We start from the raw sequence: 10,103 nt of genomic DNA on the forward strand, positions 1-10,103 counted from the left end.
TATTTTTTTTAACATTTATGATCTTTATATGGTGATAAGTAGGCCACTAATATCTCACAAATTAACAAAGGGAAAATGAGTGTCTTTGGACTTTGGTTATATGCATCTTGTGTTAGTTGGGATAAATTAGAAACAGTTTTTTTTAATGTTTTAACATAGTTTGTGTTGTGAATACAATTGTACAAGACATGGGCTGAACTTTAAAATAGAACAGTTTTTTAAAATTGTTTTAAACGGATATTATATAGTTTGTGACTTTGTGTTGTGAATACAATTGTACAAGACATGGGCTGAGCTTTAAAAGAGTGAGGAGAGGTTTCAATCCCTCCTGTTTTGGGTTTATCACTTTTAAATATAGCCTATATATTTTCGATAAATATAACCCATATATTTTCAATAATATTTTTGATAGTCCAAACCAAACCAAACCAATTAAAAGAACTAGTTATTTTTTTAACATTTATGATCTTTATATGGTGAAAAATGTTGCTTTTTTATGTGTAAGAATTTAATATTAATTTCTAATATTTCTGGCCCCTCCTATTTAAAAGTTCAAGTTCCGCCACTGTTACAAGGCTGCTGGTTGCTAGAAGGGTACAGAAAAACCGGCCCGGAATGGGTTAACCGGAAACCGAACCGGACCAGCTTACAACTAAACCCGGTTTTAGTCAAGCCGGTTTCCGAACCGAACCTAACTGTCGGTTCGTATAGCGGTTCAGCCATTTCACAATCAAACCGGTTTTAAAACCGTTTTTTTTCTAAAGCCGGACACTGGTTCTAAACCGAGCCGAAATGGTCTGGATCAGTTTGACTTGTTCTACGTTGAAACCCGTTTCTAAACTGAACCGGTTTGGATCAAACAAGTTTTGATCATGCAAAATCCAAATCGGTTCGGCTCGGGAAAAAACCCGGTTTGTACACCTTTACTGGTTGCTGGCCTTGCGACGTTCTGTTCTTTTGGGTCAAATGTTATTGCAATACGAGGGTTGTACTTTTGTGTTGGGTCAATTGCAATTGAATGTGTGGGCTAACCTTATTTGTGTTGGGTCAAATTAGGCCTAATATAAATGCAATATGCGGATTGATCTTTTTGTGATGAATCAAGATATATTTGAGTATTTGACTTAATTAGGTTAGGAGTTAATATAAATATTGGTACACAATCATACCATATACATAAAGAGATTAACATCTACACGGATGTAACTACCAACATTACAAGTTTAACACGTGTGTATTTGCATAAAAGAATCTAAAACATATAATTAGCAATACACCTATACATCCTATATATACTACAGATATATAGGTTAAAATGTTGGAAATAACCCATTAATATGGCCTTATGGATCATTTAAGCAACCTTACTAATATAACTAGTCCCTAATAATTACTTGATGGTAGTACTTGTAAATGCTGATTAGTTTAAGCCAGTGTTTTAAAAACCGGTATGTACCGGCCGGTTGAACCGGTTATACCGGATTTTTGTAAGGTCACTGGTATTTAGAGTCCGGTATTTTTAGGCGGTTTGCTAGAACATCGTACCGCCGGTTTTTTTTTAAAATACCGGTTTTAAATCCAAAAATTTTTTGATATTTTTTGCGGCCCATATTTTTAAAGATGACCTTTAACATAGCGGATAAAGTTGAAACAAGTAAACACGATAAAAGACGATTAGTTAATCAACCAATTTTGTATCATACAAATCAATGTTGGTTTATTTACATCTTTTGTAATCGACTAATTTCGTATACAAAGTATATAAACTTTGTTTTTGACTCGACCATTGTTCATGTGTGATATTTGGTTCAAGTGTGATGTTAATTAATGTACTTTTGGGTAATTTTTTGAGTTGAAAGTGTATTTATATGGAATTACAAGGTAAATTGTTTAACCCAACCTCCCGGTGCATTCCGGTTCAACCGGTTGTACCATTTTTAACCAAATCCGATATAGGTAAAATATCGGTTTTTAAAACATTGGTTTAAGCTGCAATTAAGATTTTCCTATAGGTACCTTTAATAGAAAATACAAGGAGTTTTTCACAACTCATCATCATCATTGATTATAATATTGATCATACGAGTTATAAACTTACCATAAGGACACCATTGAGTATTCTCTCTCAATCATCCAACATGTTAATGTACCATAACGGGAGTCATGGTTTCATCCTTCCTTCCTTCATGTTAATGTACCATAACGGGAGTCATGGTTTCATCCTTCCTTCCTTCTCTTCAAAGATAACGACTTCCACAAGTATGATTATATTGATTTTTTATTATGTTATTGATTGAATAAATATTATTGATTGAATAACAAGACTAGGTTTCTATCTTTTGACCCATGTTTAAGAATATAATCAATATAATAAAATATAGGAAAAATTCCTAAAATAGTCCTTTTTAGTGAGAGAAGTCCCAAAATAACCTTTTTTCCCTAAAATCTTTTATAATTTGGACTGGCAAGACGCATCGGGAAAAGATAAAAAAAGACGAAATTTCGAAAGAAAATCAGATAAAAGACGAGATTTGGGGAAATAATGTCGGTAAAGTCCAAATTATTTGTAATCTTGGAGGAAAAGTTCAAATTTTTCAAAAACTTTTTTACTTAAAAAAACCGTCTTGAGAGACTGTTTTTTTATATTTCCTACATTTCCCTTCCAAATTTTCAAATTCTTGGAAAATTATATTTTTTACAATTATACCCCTCAACCACCACCACCATCACTGACGCCGTCGGCCCCACCCCATCACCACCACCGTCACTACCACCATAGCCGCCTCCACCACCGCTGCTCCATAGCCGCTGCACCAAAACTGAATGACGTCACTGCACCTAAATTCATCGGAACTCCTAACAGATTTTTCCGGCCACCTAGAACATGGATTGATTGGCAAAATTAATAATAATAATAATAATAATAATAATAATATTTAAAGGTTCCTAACAAATATTCTGATATGGTACTATTGTGCTGTTTGAAACAGCCAAGAGACTCCCTAGAGCTCAACCTACTCAAAACCCAGCTGGTATGGTTCTTGTGGACAGACCTGCTGAAGGGGCCCGTGCTGCATCATGCTGTTCATAAGCAAATTTTCTTATTTTCTTTCGATCTACTTTATGCAGTTTTGTTTTAAACTAAACCCGAATAGCATGAAAATTTGGTATCAAGATTCATTGGTTCATAAAGAATCCATGTTCTAGGTGGCCGGAAAAATCTATTAGGAGTTCCGGTGAGTTTGGGTGCAGTGACGTCATTCGGTTTTGGTGCAGCGACTATGGAGCAGCGGTGGTGGAGGCGGCTATGGTGGTAGTGACGGTGGTGGTTCAAGGTGGTGGTGGTGGTGGTTCAAGGTGGTGATGGTGGTTGAGGGGTATAATTGTAAAAAATATAATTTTCCAAGAATTTGAAAATTTGGACGGGAAAGGTAAGAAACACAAAAAAACAGTCTCTCAAGACTGTTTTTTTGAGTAAAAAAATTTTTGAAAAATTTGAACTTTTCCTCCAAGATTGCAAATAATTTGGATGACATTATTTCCCCAAATCTCGTCTTTTACCTGACTTTATTTCGAAATCTCGTCTTTAATTTTATCTTTTCCCAATGCGTCTTTACAGTCCAAATTATAAAAGATTTTGAGGAAAAAATGGCTATTTTGAGACTTCTCTCACTAAAATGGAAAGAGACTATTTTGGGAATTTTCCCTAAAATATATAAAGAGATAAACATTCACATGAATGCAAGTACCTATATACAAAGACTCGCACATGCAGTTACGCTAGAGTAGTTTAAAATTTTAAAAACAACGTGTAAAGAACTTAAGTTATTACTGTTGGTCTCGGTCTGCCCAAAACACATATTATTATTGATGTGGCTAGTAAGTCATAATCCAAGTCGGGTCATACCCAATAACAAGCTAGACAAACACCAATTATATTTGTTTATTTATGATGTGATCATAGTAAATAAATATTGACATTTATGTTATTTGAAAAGGGTTTCTAAATACAATATACTTGTGAAATGAATAAATCATATGGATGATTTATACTTTTAGAGAGAGCATTCCATAGTGTTATTTAAGATGGTTAAGTAACAATATGTGAATAATGTTACCTAGCATGTTGCCCATATTGTGTTATCTATATAACACAATGTAACTATTTTTATAACACAAAATCTATACATATATATAAGTTATATATGGAAGGTTTGAAAATAATAATAATAAAAAAAAAGGAAGGGTTAGTTTATTATTATTTCAAAAGATAGTGGCAACATGCAAGGACTCTCATTGGACCTTTGGGTGGTGCTTTGAAAGACCACAAGACTCTCCCTTTCACATGACATAATTTCACAAGTATCAAAAAATCTTTCTCCTCTCTTTTCTCTCTACATTTTCGGCCAAAATAGGAGCCAAGGGAAGGAAGAAGATTTTGAACAAAATCCTAGCTAAACCAAGGGTGTTTGACAAGAGCTTGGGGTATACAAGCTTGAGGAACTCCTCTTTGAAGTTCTAGCCAACCATTTCATCATCTCTTTCATACTTCTTTGGATTTGAAAGGTAGTCTTGACATGCATGGACTTATAGTGGCATGCATGTGTTTGATAGTATGTATTTCGTATATGGATCCGGGATTGGGTTTTGCATGTTTAAAATTGGTTTTATACACTTTATATTAACAAGATTTAAAAGATATATCCGCTGCGTTTTGGTAATAGTAAGGTTTTATCACTTTGATAATCTTGTTGAAACCCAACAATGGCATCAAGAGCCGCTTATACGGATGCATGCTTCATTAGACCCAAAAATTTCCGGGTTTATGGTGGGGTTTTACCATATGGCCGAAAATTTTAGGGGTTTTGGTTACCCCGTGGTTTTTCAAGGTTATACTTTACATGCATGTGGTAATCTTGAAAAACTAAGTCATTTGGATGATTGATTGTGTTGTTTGGACAAAAACCCGAAACTTTCGGTTTGGTTGTTATTTGGGCCAAAAGTTTGAGGGAAAGGGGAACCAATTTTTGGTCTTGGATTATTGCATATTTGGATGTGTAATAGATGTTCATAACCTAGCCATGACCTTGTGTTTGATTGAATGATTGTGTTGATTTGTTTGTTCATTCAAGTGGTTGTTTGTTCATTCGACATGGTTGTAATATTTATTTGGGTTTGTAATCTATTTATTCATTCATTTGATTTGTAATAATAAGTAGATTAGATACATTTCTTTTACTAGAAAAATGTATTAGGACATATTTTGTAAAAGAAGATGCAAGGATGGAAGCCCAAATAAAGTGGAGACCACAACACGGGGGTGAACACTTGGAGCATTTGGATGCGGGATCAAGTGGGAGTTCACCGACACAAGATTATGTCCTTTTGGATCCCTTAGGAAAGACCTTTTTGACACACTTGTCTTCGGTCAACAAGTGTAGTCAATATTAGGAGGCTATGGTTATGAACTTGTGGTTGTATGTTTTATGCTTGCATGGTTGATTTTCTTTTGTTGTGTTATTGCAATATGGTTTGCTAACTACTTAAAATCAACAACTAACATAAAATTGGTTTTATTAAAGTCTAATGATTTCATAATAAAATGGGTTTTATTAATAGGAATTTTGAAAATGAGTTTTTCAACTAAATACCATACATTTGAATGCATGCAAATGGAAGGTACATAAAAGGTTTTCCAATCTAAAATTTAGAAAACTAAAATCCCTTTTATAAAATAAGTCGAACACCATACTTTTGTATAACACTCGAATCACCTGGGAACTCGGTATGGGATAAAGGTCACCTAACCATGTTGGAGGAAACTTGTGAGTTTGAGGTGGGTTTACCATACTTGTGGGATAAAGGTCACCTAACCACTTGTATGTGTAATCTCACACGTGTGTATAAGTAAGACGACTTAAATTGGAAACCATGTGAATAGGGTCACCGAAGCATGGTATACAATGGTGTTTATGGGATTAAACATGCCAACTAAACATAAGATGTTTAACCGATCCCATAAAACTAGAATTTGCAAAGGGTTGCAATTGTCAAACGTTGACTACCTTGTTAATTTAAATAGTAGGATAAAGGTCACCTAATTACTATTTGAATGTAACGTTGGGTTCTAGATTTTAATCATTAATTGTCTAGGAGACATAAGGGTATTAACGATTAAAATTAATTATTGATATCGAAAATACTAAAATTGAGCTTTGTTATATTTTTAGATGATCGCAATCAACAATTCACCTAATGTTATTATTCCACCTGTTAACAACCTATCACTAAGATCTATTCTTGATAAGGATCGTCTAAACTATACCAACTTTATGGATTGGTATTGAAACTTGAGAATCGTCTCAAGCAAGAAAAGAAATATTACGTGATAGACGAGCCTATCCCGAAGAACCTAGCATTGACGATGCCGATAACTATAACAATTGGGTAAAGCACAATGAGGATTCCGTGCAAGTTTCTTGCCTCATGTTGGGAACTATGATTCCCGAAATTCAAAAGGATTTTGAACTTCATGGGGCATACGACATGATCACCCAACTTAAGGAAATGTTCCTTACACAAGCTAGGGTGGAGCGCTTCGTAACGGTTTGAGCGCTTCATGCATGTCGTATGGAAGAAACCCAATCCGTTTCCTCCTATGTGCTTAAGATGAAAAGCCACATTAATCGTCTCGAGCGCCTTAATTGTCGCGTCTCAAACTAGTTAGCCACGGATTTGATCCTAAATGGGCTAACCAAGAAATTTGAGACTTTTGTTATGAATTATAACATGAATGGGTGGGACAAGAGTATTGGTGAGCTTCATGCAATGCTCAAGACAACCGAGACGTGAATAGGTAAAAAGGTTTTACCCGTTCTCACGATCAATGAGGGAGGCAATAGGAAGAGGCATCACCCGGAACCTAAGGCAAAGGTTGTCAAAGGTAAGGGACTGGTCATGGCTAAGTTCAAGGGAAAGGCGAAAGCGGGACCACCCAAACCGAAAGAAAAGAAGCCAAAGGTTTGTGCGGAGGATCCGTGCTTTGGATGTGGGGAGATAGGGCATTGGATGAGGAATTGTCTAACCTATCTAAAAGAGTTGAAAGCTAAGAGGGATGCGGGGCAAACCTCGGGTACAACTTTCATGATACATGTTGATCTTAATATTATTTCCTCTAACGCATGGGTATTGGATACCGGATGTGGAACTCATATTTGCAATTTGTTGCAGGGGTTCAAAAGAAATGAAGGATTCAAGAAGGGAGATATTAGTCTCTTCATGGGCAACGGAGCAAAGGTTGTTGTCAAAGCCCGAGGGGACTACATTTTGAAGCTTCCAAATGCTTTGGAAGTTATTTTAAATAATGTTTTGTATGCTCCTAGTTTGACTAGGAATATTATCTCCATTTCACTTCTAAGACAATATGGTTATGATTTTAAGTTTATGGATGATTGTATTTATGTTTTCAAGAGTGATGTATTTTATTTTAAAGCAATGCCATCTAATGGAATTTATGAATTGGTTCATAATAACACATCTTATGATAACATGTTATACCAATCAAGCACCAAAAGACTCAAAATTGATTTAAGTAAAACTTATCTTTGGCATTGTCGCCTTGGTCATATAAACAAAGATCGCATACATACACTTCAAAAGAATGGTCTTTTGGAATCAAGTGAAGGTGATTCATTTAATAAATGCGAGTCTTGTATGTTAGGAAAGATGACCGAGGACCCCTTTAGTGGAACAAACCAAAGGGCAAAAGACTTATTAGGTATCATACATTCGGATGTATGTGGTCCTTTTAAGGCAATGACAAGGAATGGTGAAAGATACTTCATTACCTTTATTGACGACTATAGTCGTTATGGGTATGTGTACTTGTTAAACATAAAGATGAAGCTTTTGAAATGTTCAAAATCTTCCAAAATGAAGTACAAAATCAACTCAATAACACCATCAAGGTACTTCGTTCGGATAGAGGAGGTGAATACCTAAGTGATGCTTTCCAAGATCATCTTAGAAGTTGTGGGATCATCTCACAACTTACTCCACCCGGAACACCACAACATAATGGTGTGTCCGAGAGGAGAAATCAAACTCTATTAGATATGGTTCGATCTATGATGGCTAGAAGCACATTGCCTCTATCATTTTGGGGTTTCGCTTTGCTCTCTTCGGCCCGTATTCTAAATATGGCCCCAACCAAGAAAGTGGACAAGACACCTTTTGAAATATGGAATGGAAGGGCTTCATCATTATCATATTTAAAGGTATGGGGTTGTGAGAATTATGTCAAGAACAACACCCAAAACAAACTTGAAAGTCGATCCACTAAGTGTATCTTTGTAGGATATCCCAAAGATTCTATGGGATATTATTTCTACAACCCAACCAAGCAAAAAGTGTTCATTGCTCGAAAGGCCGAGTTCTTGGAAACTAAGTTCCTTATGGAAGGTACTAGTAGAATGGTGGAACTCGAGGAGGATTGAGAACCACAAGCCGATACACGTTTGGTTGACACTAGCAATCAACAAGAGGTTGTTGAGAATGATCAAATGGTTGATCAAAATACACAAAATGTTCGCAAATCCGGTAGAATTAGTCATCCACCCGAAAGATATGGATTTTTCATGGATGGATGCTATGTGGTAGATTCGGATGAACCCACCACATACCGTGATGCAATGTCACAATCCGATTGTGACAAATGGCTTGAGGCCATGAATGTAGAGATGCAATCCATGCATGACATTTAAGTATGGGATTTGGTTGTACCACCTCTTAATTCCAAACCGGTTGGAAGTAAGTGGGTTTTCAAGAAGAAAACCGATATGCGTGGAAACTTGGATACTTATAAAGCTAGACTTGTAGCAAAAGGTTTCACTCAAAATCAAGGGGTTGACTATGGTGAAACTTTTTCTTCCGTAGCAATGCTAAAGTCTATTAGGATATTGTTTGCCATAGCCGCATATTATGACTATGAGATATGGCAAATGGATGTCAAAACCGCTTTCCTAAATGGGCATCTTGAGGAAGATTTCTATATGGTACAACCTAAAGGTTTTGTCGATCCACAACATCCTAACAAAGTATGCAAGTTAAAGAAATCAATCTATGGATTGAAACAAGCATCTAGAAGTTGGAATCACCGTTTTGATGAAGAAGTTAAGAAATTTGGATTCATCAAGAATGGTGATGAAGCTTGTGTGTATAAGAAATCTAGTGGGAGCATCATCACTTTCTTAGTATTGTATGTTGATGACATACTACTATTTGGAAATGACATTCCAACCATGGAAGGTGTAAAAGCATGGCTTGGAAGTTGTTTTTCCATCAAAGATCTTGGTGAAGCCGCCTATATTTTGGGAATAAAGATCTATAGGGATAGATCAAGGCGGTTGATAGGTTTAAACCAAAGTGCATACATTGACAAAATCTTGAAAAGGTTCAAGATGGAGAACTCTAAGAGATGTTTGGTACCTATTCAAAGAGGAACGATATTGAGCGCGTCTCAATGTCCAAGCTCAAAGGAAGAGCAAGATAAAATGAATGGGATCCCATACGCATCGGCTATTGGATCTATCATGTATGCAATGGTATGCACTAGACCGGATGTGTCATGCGCTTTAAGGATGACAAGTAGATTCCAACATAATCCGGGAAGTACCCATTGGATGGCGGTTAAGAGTATAATGAAATACCTTAGAAGGACTAAGGACATGTTTTTAATATACGGTTCGGGTGAGGAGGAAATCGTTGTAAAAGGTTACACGGATGCGAGTTTCCAAACCGATCAAGATGATTCTCGATCACAATCGGGATATGTTTTCATTATGAATGGTGGGGCAATCTCTTGGAAGAGCTCGAAACAAGATGTGGTAGCTTTCTCCACCACAGAATCAGAATACATCGTCGCCTCATTGGCAGCTCAAGAAGCTGCGTAGATTAGGAAATTCATTGTCGACCTAGGGGTGGTCCGTACCATTCAGGACCCTCTAGAAATCTTTTGTGACAACGAGGGTGCGATTGCTCAAATCAAGGAACCTCGTGCTCATCGAAAGACGAGGCACATTGAGTGGAGGTTCAACTACATAAGG

This window comes from Bidens hawaiensis, unplaced genomic scaffold, assembly GCF_021521415.1.
Source record: "Bidens hawaiensis isolate Kalapana, Puna unplaced genomic scaffold, B.hawaiensis_p1.1 tig00018415_1, whole genome shotgun sequence".
In the NCBI taxonomy this organism is placed as follows: Eukaryota; Viridiplantae; Streptophyta; class Magnoliopsida; order Asterales; family Asteraceae; genus Bidens; species Bidens hawaiensis.